General features: G+C 43.0%; 1 protein-coding gene and 1 long non-coding RNA gene across 24 annotated transcripts in view; one reads left to right on the forward strand and one right to left on the reverse strand.

Moving 5' to 3' along the window:
• The window catches only part of PCDH15 (protocadherin related 15), a 626487-nt gene that overhangs the window by 461669 nt on the left and 140499 nt on the right, over positions 1 to 24319 (reverse strand). For 18 of the 23 annotated variants that reach the window (XM_068197049.1, XM_068197046.1, XM_068197047.1 and 15 more), the window contains exon 3: positions 8232 to 8309. The exons of the other annotated variants lie outside the window; for them this stretch is intronic. The gene's annotated coding sequence lies outside the window, so the exon portion shown is untranslated. The remainder of the gene's footprint in view (positions 1 to 8231; positions 8310 to 24319) is intronic. 23 annotated transcript variants of the gene reach the window in all.
• Positions 1450 to 3610, forward strand: LOC137477815 (uncharacterized). The gene is made up of 2 exons (XR_011001193.1): positions 1450 to 1553; positions 3309 to 3610. It is a non-coding gene; the product is annotated as an uncharacterized lncRNA (long non-coding RNA).

Raw genomic sequence — 24319 nt, forward strand, 5'->3', positions numbered from 1 at the left:
TACATGGAATAAAATACCAAAAAAAAAACCAAAATTAGTAACTTAATGAAAAATAAAGTATGACTAACAACTTCTCAAGGAACATATTACCACTGACTGGAATGGAAATCAGCCCTCTTCAACACTAATTTTTGAATAGATAACATTAATTTATAAATAAGCAGTTTTAGCATTACATCCAATATCCCTCTCGCTCAGCACACAGCAATTAGAGCCCTTGAGAAATCACACTCCTAAAAACATTGCTTTGCTCGGCACAATCAGTTGGCTGCCTGAGAAACTGAAGGAAAAGCTTGCTCACCAAGTATTTCCAGTGGTCTGACCACTGGGATCATTTGGGAGCTGTACAGATTCAGTGTCTGCTCAGGATTAACACTGCTATTTATATTTTTTCCCTGTCTGGGTGTGGAAATCAGTCTAGCACCAGCAGAGTCACCCAGACACATAGCAGATCTCCTGGGAGCTGAAGAAATTAACCCAAATTAAACCTGACAAGTTCATGCCATGGCTTCCAGAATCACAGAGACATCCAGGCTGGGAGAGACCTTCAAGACCATCAGCTGCTCCCCAGCACCACCAGCCCCTAAACCATGTCCCAAGGGCCACAGCCAGAAAACTTTTGAATGCTTCCAGAGATGGGGACTCCACCACCTTCCTGGGCAACTCATTCCAGTGCCTGACCAATTTATTCCAGGGCCTGACCAATCCCTTCCAGTGAGTTTTTTGGTGATAATTCACTTGTGTGGAATTTTAGAAGGAATTCAAGATGGGACCTCTGAATAGTTTTTGATGATGTGATTTATTTTCAATATTTTCTACACAGGCAGGAAGGGTGAGTTGGGCTCATATCATTACAGCATGGTTCAGAAGGTCACAAGACTCCTAGTTACAAGACCTTTTAAGACTTATTGACCAATAAAACACTGCCAACAAGGATATTTATGCTTTTGACCCAATCCTTAAATATTTCATCTTATGGACTCATATTACAGTGTAAGCTTTCTTAGCCAGTCATGTTATGAGACACAAACCTACAGTGCTGCATTCTAAACTCCTTGTTTACCTCTGTAACTACTTTTATTTTTTCTATATCTTAAACTCTAAAACTCTAAACTTTCCTCTTTTTAACTTAACATGTCTCTGCTTTAAACTATAAATCCACATTCTCAATTCTAGCACCTAAGTTGTAAAGCCTTTACCAAGGTCTCAGATCAAATCCTGTATTTAATTCTAAGCTTTGGTGTACAGGCCCAAAGTTCTCAGAGTTCCTTGCCATCCAGATTCCAACATTTTTTTCCCCTAATATCTGATTTGAACCTCCCCTGATGTCACAATGCTGCAGAACTGTTGGGGATGAGGTGCCTGCCTCCAGCCCTGACATCACAGATGTGGAAATCAGTAAACCTCAAGCTGAGGCAATGCAGAAAATTTCACATCAGGCACAGAAAAAAAAAGTTGTTTTTCTTTTTATCCTTTATAAAAACTGGGACTAAATTAAGTTTTAAGTTAGTCTTCTCTAAGATACCATGGCATGGAGTCTGAGGGTGTACACAGTCAGTCAGTATTCAAACTGTCTATGCAAAATATATTAGGCAAATATATTTAATGACATGAGTGTTATATATACATATATATTTAATATATAAATTCAGACAAACTTAAGAGATTTTTAAATTTCAAAACAGACAAAATCTGTATCCAATTTTGAGACAACCCTCAACAGACTGATTCATACTTTGAAACCATATCCTTGTAACATTGAAGGAATAAGAAACATTCATTAGGGACAAGACATTTTTTTAATAGGTTTGATAACACAAACCTGTTAGATTAAAAAAAAGAGATGGAAAAGCATATTTACTACTCCATGGCACCAGTCTGTAACTGTGTGGGCAGAATTGTCTGTGCAGCAATGCCCCCCAAACCCAAGCAAACTGCACAACCTGTTTCTCCAACTGGGGATAGGCACCCCCCTTTACCCCCACTTTTACAGAGAGAAGGAGCTGTAACTGCAAAAATGAGATCTTTATCAACCAGCCTGTTTCGGGTATAAATTATTCCACTGTGGCATATGGAATGCTTGGCAATATTTACCTCTGACTCACCAGCTATTCTCTGGTAAGATAGAAAACTAGACTAGAATCACAGAATACTGGAATGGTGTGGAAGGCACCGCAAAACCCTCCTATTCCACCCCCCTGCCATAAGCAGGGATGTCACTCTCTAGAACAGGTTGCTCAGGGCCCCATCCAACCTGCCCTTGAAAGAAAACTCAAGTAAAATTTAGAAATTATTAAGATGTAAAGTATCAGTAACCCAAAAGGTGGATGCCTCTCTGCATTGAAGGAACATGAAAAGACATTTCAGGATTTTACTACTGATCCCAAGTCTGGAAGTATTTTTAGCTTTTAAAAACACACTATTTGTTTTCAGTTGTGAAAACCAAGCTCCTCATTACCACAGAAGCCCTGCTGTAGAGTCAAAAATCACTGAGGCTGGAAAATCCCTCCCAGCCCATGGAGTCCCAGCTGTGCCCAGTGCCCACCTTGTGCCCAGCCCAGAGCACTGAGTGCCACCTCCAGCCCTCCCTTGGACACCTCCAGGGATGGGCACTCCAAAGCTCCCTGGGCAGCCCCTGCCAAGGCCTGAGCACCCTTTCCATGCAGAAATTCCTGCTGCTGTCCAAGCTGAGCCTCCCCTGGCACAGCTTGAGGCCGTTTCCCCCTGTCCTGTCCCTGTTCCCTGGCAGCAGAGCCCGACCCCCCCTGGCTGTCCCCTCCTGTCAGGAGTTGTGCAGAGCCACAAGGTCCCCCCTGAGCCTCCTTTTCTCCAGGCTGAGCCCCTTCCCAGCTCCCTCAGCCGCTCCTGGGGCTCCAGCCCCTTCCCCAGCTCCGTTCCCTTCCCTGGCCACGCTCCAGCCCCTCCAGGGCTCTCTGGCCAGGAGGGCCCAGGACTGGACACAGCCCTCGGGGTCCCTTGGCAGGGCCAGCCCAGGGGACAGGCCAGGGCTGTTGGCCTCCTAGGTCCACAGTCAAATGCCCCACAGAAATTTTCTCCAAGAACAGGCAAATGACACAGTGGAAGCTTTGAGTTCTTCTTAACTATCCACCCCTTCTGTCACAAAACATCACTGGGGGAAACAGAGCCCCTTCCGTCCCTCCACACCTCTGACAGTCTGCTTTCGAAGTGTAAACAGCTCCAAAACCATCCCATGGGCACAGATATAAGGGGATTTGGATGGTGCTGCTGCAGAAAGGCTGTTCTGGGCAAGTGAAGGAAAACCTAACACTCCCCCTTATTTACAACAGGTAGCAAGGGGCCCCTGCTGGCCCACACTCTCTGCTAAACGAACTTAAATGGTGACAACATCACTGAACAGACACCTGACCCACCCTACATAGTTCTGCCAGCAAATCTGTCAGTACAGGATGGGAAAACATCCTCTCTTTGCAATGCTCATGCACAAATGCACCCCCAGAGAGTGCAGAACGCTTCTGCTGCTTCAGCCTCTGCTTCAAGGATCTCCTATGATGACACAAGCACTACAGATCCTGGATTTCTGTTTGTTCCAGAATGCTGTGGAACAACACAAAGAAAATTTATTCTTTTTCAGAGCAAAGCTAATACAGGAATATGAGTAATTAATGCAATTTTATCAGAGATGGAAAGAGTTTGGAATTAAAGAGTTGTTACAGGCACGTCTGGGAGGGGGATTTAGATAGAGCAAGTGAACAGATATCACTGCTGGTGTACATCCTGCACTTCCCAGCCCTGAGCAGCTAGGAAAGAACAATTGCACATGGCTAGCATTCCAGCAGGAGGCCTGTTTTATGTGACCAAAGCAGCTCAGCAGAACACTTCCCCTCAGCTACGTGCCCCTCTCACCAATGCACCAATTTGGCTTTCTCCACAAGAACAAAACTTGATGATAAACAACCCCCTCTGACACCAGACAACCTGTGAAGGCACAGAAATGCTGCTGCACTCTTGAAATAGCAAATAAATGAGCACTTCCCAGGGTTGTCCCCATGATGAGGCAGTTGGGAATGCTCCGTAAGCTTTGCCCACCTCACCACCTCTCTCTGCTGGATTCCTCCTCACCTCATGCTTCTGATGATCCTCTTAAAACTGCAACACACCACTGCCCTCGATCCCACCAGCAGCATCCCACAGAGGAAAGTTGTGTTGTTTGAGCTACTCAAACCTTCCAGCTGACAAGAATTATCCTCTCAGTCCTATCAGCGGTCCTGAAACCTCAGGGCTGAAACCTGAGCTGAATAAATTTGAATGGTTAACATTGCGTTAACAAAAACATCTCCCAGTGCAAATGAAACCAAATAGCTCAAACTCCTGCCTACATCCCACACTTCCAAATAGCCCGAACTCCTGCCCACACCCCACACTTCCAAACAGCCAAAACTCCTACATCAAATAGCCCAAACTCCTGCCTACATCTCACATTTCCAAATAGCCAAAACTCCTACATCAAATAGCCCAAACTCCTGCCTACATCCCACCCTTCCAAATAGCCAAAACTCCTACATCAAATAGCCCAAACTCCTGCCTACATCCCACACTTCCAAACAGCCAAAACTCCTACATCAAATAGCCCAAACTCCTGCCTACATCCCACACTTCCAAACAGCCAAAACTCCTACATCAAATAGCCCAAACTCCTGCCTACATCCCACACTTCCAAATAGCCAAAACTCCTACATCAAATAGCCCAAACTCCTGCCTACATCCCACACTTCCAAACAGCCAAAACTCCTACATCAAATAGCCCAAACTCCTGCCTACATCCCACCCTTCCAAATAGCCAAAACTCCTACATCAAATAGCCCAAACTCCTGCCTACATCCCACACTTCCAAATAGCCAAAACTCCTACATCAAATAGCCCAAACTCCTGCCTACATCCCACACTTCCTTGTGTGATCCCAGCTCAGGGCCTGGGGAGCACAGGTTCAGCACACAGACAAAAGTATCCATGACAGAGAGTCCACCCAATCCAGATCAGCTCCTCATTTTCATTTCATCCTGGGAAACTGAGAACTCTGATCACAATGTCAACATGTGTCAAAAATTCATTTCCACATCCCACAAACTGTCTCCCAAATAATGCATCACACTTCAGAAGAAATTCTAGGAGTATTTGATGTTTGGAATATTCCCATTGATTTATTAATGCAAAAGCTGAAATCAATTGTCACCATCAGGATTTTTGTTTTGCTACGAAAATGAATTGAAAATATGGACCAGGTTTGTGCATTTATTTATCTGCATGTTAAATACATCAGCTCAATGGCAGCCTCATTGAACTGGGGAATTGTGATGCAGTGGTTTCAACAGAGATTTTATGGCACAGACTGCAGTTTGCCTGGGCCTCTACAGATGGTCTGGAATGCAAATACAAGGGGAAAACCTGACAGGAAACAAACATGCCATTGTGCTCCTTAAATGCAGTTGCCCCTTAATGCATTATTGTAACACAGAATCTACTAATCATAGAATTAGAGAGTCCCAGAATTGATTGGGTTGGAAGATAGTCCCTTATTTTTTTACCTTTTATTTCCCTTCTTCATCAAGACAGACTGATCATTTGAGTTTCTATTCCATCAAAACCTGCCATTTTAAAATTTTAATAACATTTTGGGCATCACTAAGGAACTCATTTTACTGAGAAGGCATTGACAGATCCCTTCAAGGTCTGGCTGACTTTGGGGTGTCAGCACAGCACTTTGGGACACAGGCAAGCAGAGCATCCATGCTCACCTCCTGCTGTGTCAGGAGAAGATAAAGCCCCACAGGACACCCAAGATATTGGAATGTTAATAATTCTCATGCTGAGTTTATTCAGAGCCTTGACTGAAAATATCATTTCAGATCACCATAAAAAAATCAGACACCTCAATGGCATCATCATCATCATCCATGTCACTGTCACCATATCCACACAAGGGTTAAATGATTTTTGAGATCATTCCAGCCCCAAATGAGCTCAAGCTTGGCACGTACAAGATTAGAGGGGAGAAAAAAGGCCACTCTAAATTATGCTCAACAATGACACATTGCAGTTTCAGAAACTCAGGAACATAAATCAATATTAAGTTTCTGAGCTCTCTTGACAAGAAAAGCCATCATATAATTACAGAATCAAATGAGAGACATGTCCACGTTGTAAGTATTTGTAAGCAAGTTGATATCAGTCGTACTTTAGAAACAAATATCTCATTCACAAGCCAATTTGAGCAATATAAGCTGCCAAATTGAGCCTGAAGCCTGAAACCCAAAGTCTGCAGGAAGAAGTCAGTCCTCTAATTTCCTGCATGACTGGAGACAAAAAAGTAAGAACAAAGTGTCATTCTATTAAGGCTCAGAAAACATGCTTTTAAAACTCAGGTGGGGTTTAATTCCTTGGCTTCCAGACTTTTAGAAACAAACTCTTGCTTAAAACAGCTCAGTGCTGAGGCTAAATGGGCTGAAGGCAATCTGTGTTAATGGAGTCCACTCTGGAGTGGAGTGGATTTCCTTCTCTCGGTGCCTTTAGCTTGGGAATAGCCAATATTTCTTTCTTCACTATATTATTAGTAACTGTAGGGAGGAGAAATTATCGATCCATCTAAGCTGTCATCTTGTTTCAACTTCAGACTACTCATGTGCTCTAGGGACTTTTGCTGTTTGTCCTAAATTAAATAATTGTTAGAAACTCAAAGGGATGAAACTGTTCCTCCCCTAATTATGCATTTCATGCCTTGCTAAACTCCTTAACAAAATAGAGTCAGTGGTTTGTGGCTGACAGGGCATTATTTGTGGGGAAAATGAGCCCACACTTGAGTGGCTAAATTGACAAACAACCAAGCTGAAACCTGATTTCAATAGCAGCTGATTATCTTTAACTGATCTATGAAAGCATGGAAGTTCCATGCTCCTTCCTCTTGGAAGGGGACAACTGGGTATCACATCACCATCTTACGCCTTTAGATATTTCCCTGAATAAAGAATATGAAAAAACAAGACTGCTCTGCTCATTATTTCCAAACACCTTCCCTGGGAAACAACCCAACATCAAAATATTTTATCACCACACTCCCAGCATCTAAAAATTTGTGCTTGTCTGGCTGTTTGTGGCTCTGTGGTGCCCTTCTCCTGAGGTTTCTTCTGCCTCTAGACACAGCTGCCAGCACAAAACTGTCCTTTTTTGTCTCTAATAACACCATAGTGCCCAGGTGTTGAGGCCCTGGACCTGTGACACAATGGCTTTTCTTTTTTCAAGGTATTTACAATTATACAGATTGCTCAAACCTTTTTTTTAGCATTCATTTTAAAATTCATTTTAAAGTGTTTCATCTATCCTTCCTTCCTGTACATTAAGACCTCTTGTTGCTTCTCATGCTTTTAGCAATTAATTTTAACAATTCTTCTTTTTTTCCTGCACTAAATATTGTATGATATGAAATATAAATTCAAAGTAAGCTGTATTTACCCCAGCTTTAAAGAGAAATACAAGAAAATACACAAACCAAAAAGAAACACGTTCAGGTTCCCAGCTGTGACAGCAGCAGATCAATGTTTGCTGTGCCATCTTGACTTGAGTATCTTTTCTATGATCATTTCTCCAATTTATATTCATTACAGAACACCTGCCAGATCTGTTACCCAAATTATTTGGTGTCCCTGTTGTATCCCCCAACGTGTGAAACCACCCCTTGTGCAATCAAAGCTCAAGCCTGCTTTGAGAATCACCACATAAAAAAAGATTGATTTTCATCTTGGAAATGTCAGACTTCTGCCTATAATGCTCAGCTACATTTTTCAGGAGCAGTAAAGTTCAAAAAAGAGCCCCAGCCCTGACACATCTCCGACACATCATGATGGATGTGACAGTTCTGCTGCTTTACTGCCAGAAACGTCCTGCTACAGAATGAGGCAATCAATGAAGAATGATAAATCTATCCCAGACCCCAGAACTATTTTTTGTACATGCAGAACAGCAGAAATGACACATTAGTTATACGTCTGGAGGTAATAAACCATCACACTTTCCTTACTATTACACAATTCCAGTTAAACAATTTAATCTTTACCTGTTTTATCTGTTCAACGCTTCACCATCGCAACTCCCAGTATGCATTTTTGGCTTACTAATGGAGTGAATTAAAAAAAAAACACAAAATAGGGAGGGAGAGAATTGAAGACACGCTTTGCAGTTAAAAGAAGAAATTTTCTTACCATTTTTTCTGGTCCCTCTGTCAGCCAGGAGAACAACTGCTGCTCCAAAAGAATCTGCTGAATTACGTTCCCTTCATCCTGGAACACATTGCTCCTGATTAATACTGACTCAGAAATTTTACCTTGAGTGCACAGCACAAATACATTTCATTTCCCTTTTTTTTTTTTGAGAAGTCCTGTGTTTGAGATAAATTACAGCAAGTTTGAAAAAGTTAATTTGACGTGCATAAATCAAGGCTTTGAAGAGAAAGGATTGGTTTGATTTATAACTAATGCCTTTGAGTGTATTCTCCTACCTATCCTTCAAGTAACAGCCTTGATTTCAGCAAGAGGGAATAAATTCAAAATAAGTATTTTTGGAGGTCATTTGACCACACCAACAACAAAACGAGCCCAGCTGTACCAAACATGGTGATTTAAAATACATGAATTAATTTAAAATTTTCACTACACTGGCACAATAAATTTGAAAACTGTTGCAGGACTAGATTGATGGTTCCTTGTGCTTGTGTATGATTTCCAAAATACATCCATGGATCACTGTCATAATTATATTTCTCCCATTTTTTATACATTCATAAGCACAAAGACAATATTTAATGCTGTAGTAACTGAGTTTGGATAAGGCAAAGCACACAGCACAAGCAGGTATGTGACTAGAGCTCACTAAAACTGAGAATTAGGAGGAATTCTCGGGCCAAAGAACTTCTCTTTATTAATTTGGCTTTTCCTGGGCTGCAGTTTTAAAGGCAGGAACATCCTGACAGTCTCCCTCTCTTGCCCATGAAGGGCATTGGCTGCATTTATAACCAGGCTGAGAAAGGAACAAGAAGCAAAGTTTCTTTTGCTTTTGTACAAACATTAAATAAGTTCATAAACCTGTAAGTCAGGCTCTGCCCCACAGCAGTGGGGACCTGGCTGTGAGGAAACACTCGAGGTAGGAAAGTTTTGATGACACCAAAATCACTCCTGACTACTTGGTGGTGGCCCTTTGCTAGAAGGCTGCTTCTGAGGAGTCCCCACGAAATGTTAGAGGCAGAAAATGCGAACAAAAAGCAGATTTCAGCATGTCTGTGCTTGGACACAAAGCAATCTCACCCCACCAAAGAAATTATCATTTATTTTTGTGCGTGGCCTTTTTGTCCCTGAAACCCCCTGGTCAGACACAGCTTCACTCTCCTGCTTGTGGGAAGGGCAGGGAGGGAATAAATTCTCCCAGAGCACACAAGGAAACTACAGCAGGATCAGGAGCTGCTTCCCATGGATGATGAAACGTTCCCATGACAATCCCTCTCATCTGTGCATCTCATAGCTATTTCCAGCAAGCATATTTTGGTTTTTCTCCAAGTGAAAACAACAATGCATTTTCTGAGGATATCAAAATTAGCAGGAGCAGTGCAGCACTGCTTTGTAGCTGTTTCTGACAATTAATAAATTAATTTAATATTATGTGCTGAGGGAAGAGACAGAAAATAACTCAAATGGTTATTTGCCTTCGAGCTGGATGATGTTTTTTTAGAGTATTTTCTCTGAGATCAGTGAAATGTTCTGAAAATACTTTGCAGGTAATAGTTCATTTAAAAACAAAGCAATAGCACTAAAAAGAAGTAAGATTGTGATTTTTTTTTCCTAGGAGCTAAAATAACATTTGGAATGTTCTTTAATTTTTTTAATGATAGGAAAATATTTTGCATTAATATAATGAAGTTGCTTATTATACCCGAAGATATTTTTAAATTTCCCATAACTGGCATAACAGTTCACCTAATCATCTCTAATTTTAATGCAATCCTTTTAATTCCTGATACAAACTTAATTTTTTTAACAAATGTTAAATTAATAGCAAGTCTAGAATCAGCACAGCTCTTGCAGCATTGTGCCATTCCCAACCACATGCAAACACTCTGTAACACAAAAATATTCATTTTCAGTTCCCATTCCAGCTCAAAAACCTATAAAGGCTCACCAGATTAACTCCCAGTAATAACAGACTTGAATACATTGTCTTGATTAGCCAAAATTCTTTAACTTCTTTCATGTATTAGTAGCTCAACTCAGATTTCCCAATTTGCTCATTGGTGTCTTTAACAGAGGAAAAAGGAAGGATTTTCTGGACAAGGAAAGGAGCAGGGTGGTCTCAGGTGAGGCAAGGGCTCTCAGAGATCAGAGAAATTCAAATTCAAGCTTCCAGCCCCTTCGTGATCTGCTGCCATTCTCTGTGCTCATAAATGAGCAGCAGGAATTTAATTCCAAGCCAAGGGACCAGACCCCGAGGAGATTCTCCAAAATCTGACTTCCTGCACTAATAGGGACAGCAGAACAGCATTCCCCAAGTTCCAGCTGAGGGATTTGTCTTTGATGGCTCCCTTTAAACATCAGAGGGCCAGGGACCACCCTGGTTTGTGCCAGCAGCAGGAAGGGAAGGTTGATGCCCTCATCCAGTGCAAGCCTTGGGGTGGGACAGCAGAGAGCAGTTCTTCCCTCCAGCATCCAAAATTCCAGATGCCACTGGTATAACAAGGGAAGCAGGCAGAGGGAATGGCCAAACCTCCCTGATTCATTGCCTTTGAAATGCTGCTTTCTCAGCCTGCCTGGCAGATTTTATTTTCTATGTACTCTGATTTAAAGTTAAAAAAAACCCTCAAGTATATCTGAAGTGAATGAAATGATTGTTTGGTTGTTTATTTTGGCAAGTTAGAGATTTTCTGTCTGGAATCCCAGAATCCTGGGTTGAAGGGACCCATGAGGATCCAGTCCCATTCCTGACCCTGCAATATTGCCCTTTTTAGGGTAATTTTTTTCTTTTAAATCAGTGCAAGGGCAACAGCATGAGCAGAAGTTTAATCAGCATCCTCCCTCAGCTCCTCTCACTGAATTTTGCTGATTGTGATTCTAAATGCTGCTGAGACTCAGCTCCTAAAAATGTGTCATAACAGCTCCAGCAGCACTGACACTCTGACCTTCAGCTCTAATTAATTTTAACAGACATGGCTGTGTTTTGAAAAACTAAAAAAAATAAAGATCTGCCCTGCTCTTTTCTAAAACAAATAAAAAGATAAGAGTCAGCCTACTGAATACACATAATGAGATTCACAACCCAAATAAACTTATTAAAATGGCTTCTCCTAATTGTGCTTTAAGAAAGGCGTTTTGACCATGGGCCCAAAACCAAACCACAAAAAACCAACTAAAACCAAACCATTACTCACCAGAACAGTGCTACGCTAAGGGTACATTAAAAAAAAAACCAGTTTCAAACTAAAGCAAACAAGATCTAGATAAATTTCATGTAATTTTCACAATTGTAGTGACTTTTAACTGCATAATAAGATGAACATTTTTTGCTAAACCTTTCTGAGACCTCACACTGCAGGTAGTGAGGGAACCTCAGGATCACCTTTCCTTTGTAAAGTCACTGTAGAGTCACCTAAGTCATGTTTAAAACAAAACTAATCACTCAATTAATACAAGACCATAAATAATGATTTTTTTCCCCTAATGAGATTAAAAATACAATCTATTTCAAGGTCAGGTATGCTTTTATAGCTACAAATAACAACATTAATGCCTTGTAGGAAATAAAATAGATTCAGAATGAAAACCCATGCTCTATCCAGAGTCACTCTGTGACTTCATAGAGTTTAACACAGAGGTTTTCTTTTCACTTTTCTGTAGTGTCTACTTAAACTAATGTGACTGTGAGAGACTTTAAACCAGTGAAAGACTAAAATCCCACAGACTCCTTTCATTCATCTCAGACTTGTGAAGAACCTGTTCTTTAGAACAGCCCAGGAGAGGTAGAATTGTGAGGGGATAAAGCAGTGTGGCATTTTATAATAAAAATATTTTCACTCCCCATGAGATGAGGCAATAAAAAACCCAACCATTTTACATCCTTTAAACACAGTTTGCACGGCTATCCCTTCCTCAAGAAAGAATCCATTCCTTGGATAGGAGAACCAAATCTGGGGAGTGCAAGGACAATGAGTGAAGAGCTCTCTCCATGAATACCCACCTACTCAGACACGGAATAACCAACTCTTGAGGCAGCAAGTGAAATTCATCCTTTCAGCAGCTATGAAACACAGAACACTAAATACTTCAGCTCCCAAACACTAATCACAGGATGCTGGCAGCAGGAACTGCCAGCCCTGAGGATGCAGAGATGACCCCAGGATGTGCTGATGTTCCCTCTGACCCTGCTGCAAACTGGAAAATGAGCCCCTGCCTTAAAGAGAGGTGCTATGATGCACGGCCATGATGAGGGGGGCTTGATAAAGAATTCCCACTGTCCTCAGCCTGAAATGCTGGGGAGCCAAGACAATTTCCCAGAGCACACTGAAACCACCTGAGGAAACTGTTCCAGTCCCCGCTCAGGCAAGGATTAATGCTGTTGCTCCTAGCAGGTAAAAATCACCTGGAATTCCCACCCTGTGTGAGGCAGGGCAGTGTCAGACAGAACCACCAGTTCTGCATTGCACACAGCCCACAGAATTTTCCCAGAATAGCTGGGGCTGGAAGGGGCCTCTGGAGATCATCCAGTCTAATCCTCCTGCCCAGGCAGGGGCAACTGGAGCAGGTGGGACAGGGACACCTCCAGTTGGGTTTGGGGTGTCCCCAGAGAGGGAGGCTCTCCCTGAGCATCTGTTCCAGGGCTCCATGGAAAGTTCTTCCTCATGCTGGGATGGAACCTGCGTTGTATGGCCACTGCTCCTCATCCTGTCACTGAACAGAGCCTGGCACGCTCCTCTGCCAGCCCCTGGAGATGTCTCTGTGGATTGATGGGATCCCCCCTCAGCCTTCCCTTCTCCAGACTGACCAGGCCCAGCTCCTGCAGCCTCTCCTCATCAGAGAGATGCTCCAGACCCCAAATCATCTCTGTGACCTCTGCTGGACCCTCTCCAGCACCTCCTTGTCCTTCTTGAACTGCAGAGCCTACAGCTGGACACAGCACTCCAGATGTGCCTCACTGGCCAGGGCAGAGGGGCTGGATCTCTCCCTGTCCTGCTGGCCCATACTCTTCCTGATGTCCCCAGGATCCCACTGGCCCTTCAGGCTACAAGGACACTCTGTCCACTCATGGTCACCTTGTATCTCACCAGTACCCCCAGGTCCTTCCCTGCAGAGCTGCTCCAGGTCCCCCCAGGCTGTGCTGACACTGGGGGCTTTTCCTGCCCAGGTTCAGGACCTGCATTTCCCTGGTTGAACCTCATCAGGTTTCTCTGCAGCCTCTGAAGGTCCCACTGATGGTCCGCTCAGCCCCCAGGTGGATCCAGCAGTGCCCCCAGTTCTGTGCCAGCAGCAGCTCCCATCACCGGCACCGCCCACACCGGGGTCTAATTCCACACCAAGAAAGATTCCCTGGCCTGAAATTCCATGTTTCCTCTGATCTTTCCATCACTTTGGCACCTCACTACATTACTAACAGAGCCAGAGTACACTGAGCTGCCAGGGATTGATTTTCTGCTACCTTTCCTAGTGTCACCTGTCCATATGATAAGGGGATTTTGTCACCTGGACAAGGCCTGGTCACACCGAGGGATACCACCCGGAAAGCCCAAGAATCACCTTAGGATGGGGTAAACAGAGGGATCTGTACCCAAAATGTTCTGGAAGGCAGATCCCAGGTGTGCTGGTGGTGTATTCCAGGAAAGGAAAGTCCCAAAGCTCCCGTATTTCCAGTAACTCCTTTTAAGTGCTGGTTCCAGCTATACCATAAAACTGGTCCCCACCACCTTCATTCTTTCCTTCTCTGAACAGCTTCCATTTATCTCCCTCTGTTCAGACATGACACAATCAAAACATAAACCATGATGGACAGAATGGCCAGAAAAAATAAGTACAACTGTTACTCTGGTGGAAAAAAAAAAAATATAGCACAGATAAAAAATTAGTCCAGCTGCAAGTCTGAATTATCAGAGCACCTCAAAGATGCTAAAGATCAAGTATTTGGTCTGATTTTTAAAAATTACTGCAAGCCCAGGTATCTCATCAAGCCTTTCCAAAAGCATCTGCTTTTCTTCAGGGCTTTTCATGTCCAGCCCATAGAAAGGATAAATATTCCTTTAAGTGGCAATGATTTCTGAAAGATGAATTTCTAAGTGATTTATGCTTCAGGCAATGTGTATAAAACCTGACAGGAAGCTCTAAACTGATGAGTGTTCCTGCATGACTTTTGCACTGACTTAAACGAAAAAAACACCCTAAAAAGGGCAGTATTTGCTTGAGTTCTGAAAACAGAGTCCCAGTCTTAAAGGATGTCAAGAGTGGAAGAATATCATTGATGTGGTGATAAAGATTTTCTTAGGAAGACAACAAAATTCCTGAGAAATATATCCTGACATAAAAAAGTATATCAGATGATCTACTCTCCATGGCCAGCAGTACCTCTGGAATCAGTGTGTTCCATGGTTAACAATCAGAACATGGCAAGAACCAGAACAATTATTTTGAGAATAAGTGTAGTCAGTTTAGCCATCCCTGCTAAGGAGAGACAATTATGATATTCAAAGACAAATCAATGTATTTATAGATATAATATAGGGCAAAATACCAAAAATGGGAATTAATGAAATAATTTAGTCTTTCTCTAATATCCCCTCCCCAAACCCTGAAAATTTTCTTCAACATGTTTTTTTTTTCCAGCATTAGTGGCACCTGCAGCCAAAGACAAGTAGGCAAATTAAGCACCTTGCAAAGCTTCAGCCACAGCAGCTTCTCTTTCTCCCAGCTAATTAAAGGGTTTTCCTCTGAGCCTGAAGCTGTCTAATCATGGCAGAAGCATTCCCCCATCATTAGGGATGACTTGAATCAATCCTGCAGCAGGATGCAGACTCAATTTCGTATTTGATTTTTAATTATAAGCTCTAGATACCAATTTCCCTAAGTTTTCAACATAAACATTAAAGAAAACCAAACACCATGACTGAGATTTCACAGTCTTTTGTTATTCATAAGTGGACTAAAACTGAGCAATTTAGCTTTCACAAAAACCAGGCATAATCCAAACGATTACATAGCTCAAATCCCTACGTGTCCAATCCTGCTGATCAAAACCAATGGAACAGGCAGGCCTGAGATAAGATCTCTGGATCATTTTGGCAGCTTTATTGTTATTGTTTTTTAACTCTTGGTAGAAATAGGGCCAAAAATCTTTCAAGAGATCTTTCATTTCCTTTCCATGCCTTACAAGAAACAGAATAAGTATATTGTGATTTAATGTGCTAAATTAGACAACAGGTTTTAAAACAGAGTGTTGGCTGACAGCAGCACAAAGAGTAAGATAGTTTCTTAATCAGTTTTTTCTGGACATTGATTCTGGAATTATTGGCTCCTCCAGGAAAAAAAAAAAAAAAACCAGACAAAAAACCAGAAAAACCCCAAAACAAACAAAAAATCCAAATGGTTGAAGGGCAGATTCCACTTTAAAAAAATTCTAGTTTCTTCTTTGTTGTTTTGAATAAGGGCTGAGAGAGGCTGCTGTGTTCTCTGTGCCTTTAACAGACAGAGGCAAGGCTGGAGGAGATGAAATAGGCATTTTCTCTGGAATTCCTCAATTCAGCTGTGAAGAATTTCATCTTTTCCTTTTACCTTGGGAGTGCAGCTGAAGAAATGCATAATGCCCTGTGCACAGAGATATTTTAGTGCAGCTGCATTGTCTCAGCAAACAATAGAGGGACTGGAGGAGAGCACTTGCTAAAAATAATTCCCCAGCTGAGGCCAGGAGGAGAGGACTCATCAAAACCATCCCTGTTGCCCTCATCAGGGTACTTGTGCACCTCTGGCAGCAGCTGGTGCCAGCACATCACCAAACCCAGAGAATTCATGAAAAAAATGGGTTACTGAGTGGTATTAAAATAACAACTGGAAGAAAATGGAATTGGGCACTTGGGCAGAAATTTTAGAGGTAGGAGCAGTCTGTGCTTTGTCATCTGCAGCACAGTTCAATAGAGAAATAGAAAATCTTTAACAGAGATCATTCCAGACAAGGAGAGAGCAACAATAAAAGTAAGTTCTCAAAACAAGTGTAGGCATCTTCAGTTTGTATCAGCTGGGTAAAACCTGGGAGGCCAAAACAGACTTCACCATCAGAAAATTCTCTGGATAATTCAGTTTAAGCCATTCACATACACATGAATTGAAACATGATTCTGAAGCTACATCAGAAAGTATGAAAAATACAGTAGCTTTCCTGTTTCTATTTCTAGTCTACCTAAGTCCAGAGCAGCTGTAGGTCTGAAATCCTTCCCAGGTTGTTCCATATCTGCTCTCTCAACACATGAAAGTCAAAATACACATCCTTCCTCCAGGAGGAGTTTGGCTCACAGGAGGGGAAGGGCTGGCTACAGTTATTCAGATAAAGGCAACTCAGGAGCTGAAGAACAAGCAAATAAAAAACAAAACCCAGAAAAACACACACCAGAAAACCACACCTGAAAAAACAACAGCTGAGAAGACTTAAAGACATTTGCTTGAGGGAAACATATCTGTTCAAAAAATCTTATCTTGGAACAGCAATTAACACATGATGAAAATTACTGAAGTGAAAATGTATTTAAGCAAAAGTCATTAATGTAGTGATTTTAGTGATAATTAGTAACAGATGTGAAAAGTTTCTACAGAACAAGTTAAAAAAATAAGCCATAAAAGACACTGAACTTTTGTCACAGACACCCTTGTGGACTAGGTTGCAACACAGATGAAAATCCAAGGTTTAACTCACATTAAAATCAAAGTCACACATTTAAAAATAAAGGTACTGAAGCAAATTAATAATCTCTACCAGATTAGAATAAGAAATAAGGACATTTAGGAGTTCTGCAAAATGGGGCCCAGACCCTATAGAAGTTCCATATTCAGACAGATTCTTTAAGGATGCTTTAAAAGTCACCCAGCCCAGCCCTGTGACTACACTCCAGTTCCAACCCAGGGCTGAGAGTGAACAAAACAGCACCACCTCTAAAGCCTGGCTCGATAAAACCTGCTTGAGCAACCATGGTTTAGCATTAAAGTCAGACACCAAGGCTTTTTAGATGGGATATTGGGAATCAGGAATTGTTCCCTGGGAGGGTGGGCAGGCCCTGGCACAGGCTGCCCAGAGCAGCTGTAGCTGCTCTGGATCCCTGGCAGTGCCCAAGGCCAGGCTGGACACTGGGGCTTGGACCAACCTGGGGTAGTGGAAGGTGTCCCTGTCATGGCAGGGGATGGGATGAGATGAGCTTTCAGTTCCTTCCAGTCCAATCCCTTCCATGATTCCATGAGAATTTACACCAAGACAGAAGTGTCCCAGTTCAAAGCACACCTCTGGAGAGCCTGGCAGTAATTCCAGCCCTGGACATGGAGCATGGAGGTTCCCCACAAGGTTGGAGCCAGATCCATGGAGCAGCAGGAGCAGCATCTCTTCTGGCACAACCAAGAAAAACCTGCTGTGCTGAGCTTGCAGCTCTTGCTGCCTGAACTGCTCCCAGTGACAGACAAGTCCCCACAGAGTGAGCAACATCATCTGCAGGAGCAGCCAAAAATGCCAGCTGTGACCATTCCCGTAGGATGTTAGGTGTGACCATTCCTTTAGGATGTCAGCTTTGACCATTCCCATAGTGTTTGAATGGTCATTGTGCCAGGGGAAAGTGGAAAACATCATGACATCAGGAGATGATGAAAATGTGTCATATTGCCACGTCTCAAATACCTGATGAAACCTGGAGAGATGATTATTGTCCAGTGAAAACCTGAACATGGGGGGCTTTGTCCTGATCCTGAGCTTCACAGGCAGATGACTCAGCAGCCTGGAAGCATCTCCTTAGGGCTCTGGAGTGCTTTGCTCCCAGCTGGCAGTGGACAAACACACCAATAACTCCAGAACAAAACCCTGAACCTTCTCAGTCGTGTCGGCAGAGGCTCAGTCTCACAGACTGAGCAGCAGCTTCAAACATCCAATCATAAATTGCATCACAGACCAGTTGTTCACATTGTGGATTCCTTAAATCCATTATTTATCGGTGGAAAAGCACAGGATCAGTCCAGGGGAGAACAGGAAAATACTTCTGAATGACCACCACAGGCCTAACACCTGAGATTGCCAAAAAGTCACCATATTCACCACTAATTAAAAAAAAAAAAAAAATCACACAACCTCAAACCTAAAATAATCCATTTATATGATCAAATGATATGGCTGAAAAAGTACAAGCTAAGCAGAACAACTTCAGCTGGTTCTGGCTCTTGCACAACAATTAAATATTTACTTTGTATAATACAAAATATTTAATCGAACCTCTGATATCATAAATACCTACAGGTGACTCCACACATAGATCAGGACATGCCAAGTGTGTGATTTTACAGTTTCATGCTTCACTTCCCCAAGCTGTTCACATTTCAAAATGCTTTCTTAATCTTCAGTTTTGCTGCTGCTTTTTGCCAACTCTATTCAGGAAGAGCCAGAGACCTGCTGAGATCCTGGGGAGCAACGTGAGGTCTTATCTCCAACACCACCTCTTGTCTGGGCTGTGTACTTGAAATTAATCTTTTTTGGAGGGCAGAGGAGGTGAAGAGAGGGAATTAGAGGGGGAGAAACACCTCGAGAGAGTTTAACAAAACAAGGCAGGATGCGCTAAACTTCTTAAATCTGACAACACGAAGGCCTAAGAGACAAGATTGTTGCTCTCTTCACACACCAGCTGTGCAAGGGCAAACACAAACTAAGCTGAGTGAAATGAAGGCTGTAAGCACAGGATAAATATGTATAAAAGAGCCGGGGGCAGTTTGAGGCAGGATGTTGAGAGCAGCCTCGCTGCAGGGGACACGGGAGCAAAATCAGCTGCTCCATCTCAGAGCATGCTGATTAATGTGCAGGAGGATTATCCAGCACGGATTGCTGGGAGGGCAGGTGCCTGCTGGCCTCTCCAGCCTAAATGCCTCGTATTAGAGGAGAATCTACAGTGAAAAACCATTAAAGGTTTGGCACAGCACATCTGGGCTGGCCAGATACCAACACACACAAACCGCAGAATGGCAAATGACCTGAATGGCCTTAGGATGAAGGAGGGCAGGGTTAGATGGGATACTGGGAAGGAATTCTTCCCTCTGAGGGAAGGTGGGCAGGCCCTGGCACAGGGTGCCCAGGGATGCTGTGGCTGCCCCTGCATCCCTGGCAGTGCCCAAGGCCAGGTTGGACACTGGGGCTTGGAGCAGCCTGGGCCAGTGGAAGGTGTCCCTGCCCACGGCAGGGGTGGAATGAGACGGACTTTAAGGTCCCTTCCCACTCAAGCCTTTCTGGGATTTTGTCATATTAAAGACTTCTAATCAGTCAGAGAAGAGGTTACTTTGGATTCCCACTCAATCCCTTGGATCTGATTACTTGCACCCTCAGCAAGGCAACCTGTTTGGATTTCCCCTCTTCCTGCAGTCATGCTGGGTTGTTCCCAGCAGCAAAGTTATACATAGTCAAACTCTCAAACCTGGATGCTCCTAGAAGAGAGAGGTATCAAATGGCAGAAGAAAAGGCTTTGTTCCTTGCACTCCTTCACAAAGGAATGCAGCTGAAGGAATTTTCCTAAAGCAAATTTCCAGCCTTCCTATGCCACCACTTGGCAAGGGCAGAAGGCAGCTGCAGAAATCTGGAATTCATTTTCCTGACAGATGTTTCTAGCACTTTCCTGGGCTCACCAGTGACCTTGTGGGGCAACTTTACAGTTCCCTGTCTTGGCAGTGGGAGGAGATCAGTGTGGGGGGCCTGATAGAGAATCAGTTTTATCCTCTGGAATTCTTCCTTCTCATCATGAAATGCTTTTCTGCATAACAAAAATACACTGATATTTTTCTACTTTTTCTCCAGAACACTGAGACAGACAATAATTATACAAATGCAGAGTAAAACTCCAATAGCTTCCATTTTATATACACATACAACTTCCAAGGCAAACACATGTTGCATTACTAAACAATCAGTGTAAAATAGCTTGGGATATGAAATACCCAAACTTCTGGTGGTTGTTCTGAGGATTAAAATCCATTCTCCCAGTATCATCACATCTCATTTGTTAGCAGATCCACATGGTATTTACAGCCTCCTACAGCAGGAAAAGACTCTAATTAAACCCTGTTTCTGAAGTGTGGATTGCATGTTCTAGAATTTCAAGACTGTAATTTACTCCCTGAGATTTCTCACCTTGGACTTGGGAATATACCCCAAACAGATCATTGCTTGCACCTTTACTTTCACAGATGTTCTTTTTACTCCAGAGGGCTGTAAAATATTCAGTCTTAAAGAAGTTCATTAAATAACCTCTTCAAATTTGGATAGTTTTTAGTTTAGAACAAACAAAGTTTTCTCCATCTTGGGCATAATCCTCCTCAACAGCAGACACAACATTGAATTTTACTGCCTCTGGGATAGAAAGAAGGGAATTATTTGTTTCTTATAGCCCAGGCAGCAGCGTTGTTCTGAGATGCCAGAAGACCACCAGGCTCCACTTAAAGAGGCCCAGGGTTGAAACCTCTCTTTCCTGCCAAACGCACCCTCCTAGTCATTGTCCTCTCTCCTGCCTCCTCAGTCCCACAGCGCTGCCCTGTCCAGGCTGCTCCAGCAGCCATCATTTTGCAGTAAATCCCCAGTTCTTGAACACAACAGGCTGGTTTTTCCCAGTGCTCTCTCCAAAGGTGCCCTTGACAGTTGATGGAAAACTACACCGAGGCGAAGAAAGCTCATTTAGAGAGTCATGGAATGGTTTGGGTTGGAAGGGACCTTAGAGCCCATCCAGTGCCACCCCTGCCATGGCAGGGACACCTTCCACTGTCCCAGGCTGTTCCAAGCCCCTGAGTCCAACCTGGCCTTGGGCACTGCCAGGGATCCAGGGGCAGCCACAGCTGCTCTGGACACCTTGTGCCAGGGCCTGCCCAACCTCACAAGGAAGAGTTTCTTCCACTGAATTTGCAGCAATGACTCCAGAATAAAGTAATTTGTTTTCCTGCAGCTTGGAAATCAAGGGAATTAAGTTAATTGCTTGCAAAAGCAATTCACCTGAGCCCTTGTCACCTGAAACAAAAAGTGAAGAAATGTCAGCTTCTGACAGCAGCTTCCAAAAATGAGAGACTGCCAGATTTGGCTCAGGCAGTGAAGCAGAAAGACCCTCCATTCCAATGGAATTTATGGAGCTGCAGTGAGGACAATTGCCATTCACACAGGCAAAGTGCACATGGCTCTGGGCCTCCAGAAAACATGGAATGGTTCAGCTCTTTAGGAAAAGCGGGTGGCAAAAAACCTCTCTCTTCTCATAGTGCTAAAGTGCAAATTTCCTCTCCAATTTCCTGTTTCTGTGCTCAGGTTGTTCAGGCTGCAGCTCCACCTGGGTCACCTGACATTCACTGAGGGGAGGAAAAGATGTTTGTTGTACAATTAATGCATCAAAATCCTCCGTTTCCAGCATTCCCAGGAGATTGATTACCTGTATTATTTAGACAGCTCAAATTTAAATTCTGAGCAGCTTCTGATTCTCGTACTTGAGAGCACTAATGATTCATCCTTTCATCCCATTTGGCTTCTAAGCAGACACAAGTACGAAAATTATGCAAGAATTAAAATGACCCGCAGCATTAATTCACAAACAGCAAAAGGCAGGGAAGAGATTGAAGTTCTCACAACGTGGTTCATTCTGGAAAACAGCAGCAGCTCCAGCAATAAAGTTTGTTTTAAAGTTCATCTCTGTGAAACTTGTTCTTCACTCGTTACAGAAGGGTGTTTTATGAAAGTGCTGTCACAGAACATAAAACCCAGGTATTTTTTCATTGTGTATTTATGACACTAAGGCCAGTGTTTTACACTTCTTGCACATTCAAAGGTAATACTCTATATTTTAACTTTCCAGTTAAAATAACCTTGCAAACACTTCAAAGAAATGTACTTCTACAGTGCTTTTATGAGTTAGCAAAAAGACAAAATAAGCAGAGGGCAGACTGCCATGAACTCCCTGTTCTGGAATACATTAAGTTCTCCTGCCACAGCACCTGCAGCTGCCCCAGGGATCAGGTTTGGGAAGTGGAATTACACTGATACTATCGTGCCATCTAACTGGATGGTCCCACTGCAGAGCATGTACCAGGTACCCCACGTCGACACTCATCGCCTTCCTTTGTGGCACTGGGATTTGAAAGATTTATTTTTGAAAAGAGAAAATCTCTCTTCAATCTCTGCTCTTCCTCAGTACCTGAATAAACAGATGCCAGAATAAATGCTGATCTAAAATAACTGATGTTCACATGAAGATTGCAAAAGCAAACAAGTTCACAAAAAGATTGTCCCTTCTTATTCAAATCAGCAGCTTATAAATTTCAGTCTCAGTAGTGACTGGAGAAAAGGTGGCTCAGGGGGGACCTTGTGGCTCTGCACAACTCCTGACAGGAGAGGACAGCCGGGGGGGGGTCAGGCTCTGCTGCCAGGGAACAGGGACGGGCCAAGGGGAAATGGCCTCAAGCTTTGCCAGGGGAGGCTCAGCTTGGACACCAGGCAAGAGTTCTCCACTCAAAAGGTTGTAAAGCACTGGGAGGGGCTGCCCAGGGAGCTTTGGAGTCCCCATCCCTGGAAGTGTTCAAAAAAGTGTGTGGATGTGGCACTTGAGGACACGGCTGATGGTTGGATTTGGTCTTGAAGGTCTTTTCCAACCTCAGCGATTCTGTGATTCCACAACTGCACATTCTGAGCATGTTTCCTCCAGGTTATTTGTGTTACTTAACAGCCCACCTAATCCGAAAGCTGTGGAAATTCCATCCCTCTTCTGCCACAGATTTCTTGAATGCTGACCTTAAAAACAAAATCTACAACCCAAAGGTTTGGGTCCTCACCCACCTAACCACTTCGGAGTTAGAAAAGTCCAGCCCACCTTAGCCCTGCCCCTCCCTGTCTCAATTAACATAAAAGAAACTCAAGGACAGAGTTTCAGGCATTTGAAGTGAGAGTTCTCAGGTTCATTTTATTCCAGTATTTTAAAACCAGATCCTTTTAATATCACTCCAAAACCAAGTGGAGAGAATGTGTTTATACTGATATTAACGCAAATATATCTCATTAATTCATAAACAAAGGTGAACCCTGGGAGAGTGAGGAATAGAGAGTTTGCTAGAAATTAATTTTGGAAGAAAATCTATAAAATGCTGGCTTTATATACAAAGACAAACCCTTTTATCACTAGACTTCTTTATAAAGTACTTCCTGCAATGGCTGAACCCCTGCCACAAAGCACTTCTGAATCAAAGTAAAACAAAAATAAAATTTTCCAAGGTGTAACAATTCTGGACCTTGGAAGCAGCAACATCTGAGGTCCTCTTGCCATGCACACTTCATATCTTCCAAGAAATCAGAGAAAAGTAGTGTGCTTAGGATGGGGGGGGGGGAGGAGGAGGAGGAAGAGGAGAAGGAGGAGGAAGAGGAGAAGGAGGAGGAAGAGGAGAAGGAGGAGGAAGAGGAGAAGGAGGAGGAGGAGAAAGGGAGAAGGAGAAAGGGAGAAGGAGAAAGGGAGAAGGAGAAAGGGAGAAGGAGAAAGGGAGAAGGAGAAAGGGAGAAGGAGAAAGGGAGAAGGAGAAAGGGAGAAGGAGAAGGAGAAGGAGAAGGAGAAGGAGAAGGAGAAGGAGAAGGAGGTCTTCCCCAGCTTATTTACCCCAGGAATTTTGAATTAGTGAGGTCATCTCACTAATGAGATGACAAGCAAGGTAACCATGCTTGTGAAAAGCTAGAAGAAAAATAGGCAAGAAAAAGACTCCAAAACACAAAAGGTGAACTTGGTACATGGCCCTTTTGCCTAAAGGATCCCTTTTGAAAGTGCCCTACTCTGGTCTGGGCATGTTCCTTCCACCCTGGGAGGTTTTAGGGAAGTAGAGGGAAAACTTGAAGAGGGAAGCAAAACAATGTGCAGTAGAACTAATGCAAGTTAATGAGTAACTGTTCCCATCTTATTTGTATTTGTCCCTATAGTCATCCTTCAATTTAATGAACAAAAAATGCAAAATATGAGGAGTATGTGGAACACAGTTAAAAAAAAGAAAAGGTTATTCACAGAACTCTAATTTAAAATTTCATGGGCAGTTAATCTAAGTTG

Source organism: Anomalospiza imberbis, chromosome 8 (genome assembly GCF_031753505.1).
Source record: "Anomalospiza imberbis isolate Cuckoo-Finch-1a 21T00152 chromosome 8, ASM3175350v1, whole genome shotgun sequence".
Classification (NCBI taxonomy): Eukaryota; Metazoa; Chordata; class Aves; order Passeriformes; family Viduidae; genus Anomalospiza; species Anomalospiza imberbis.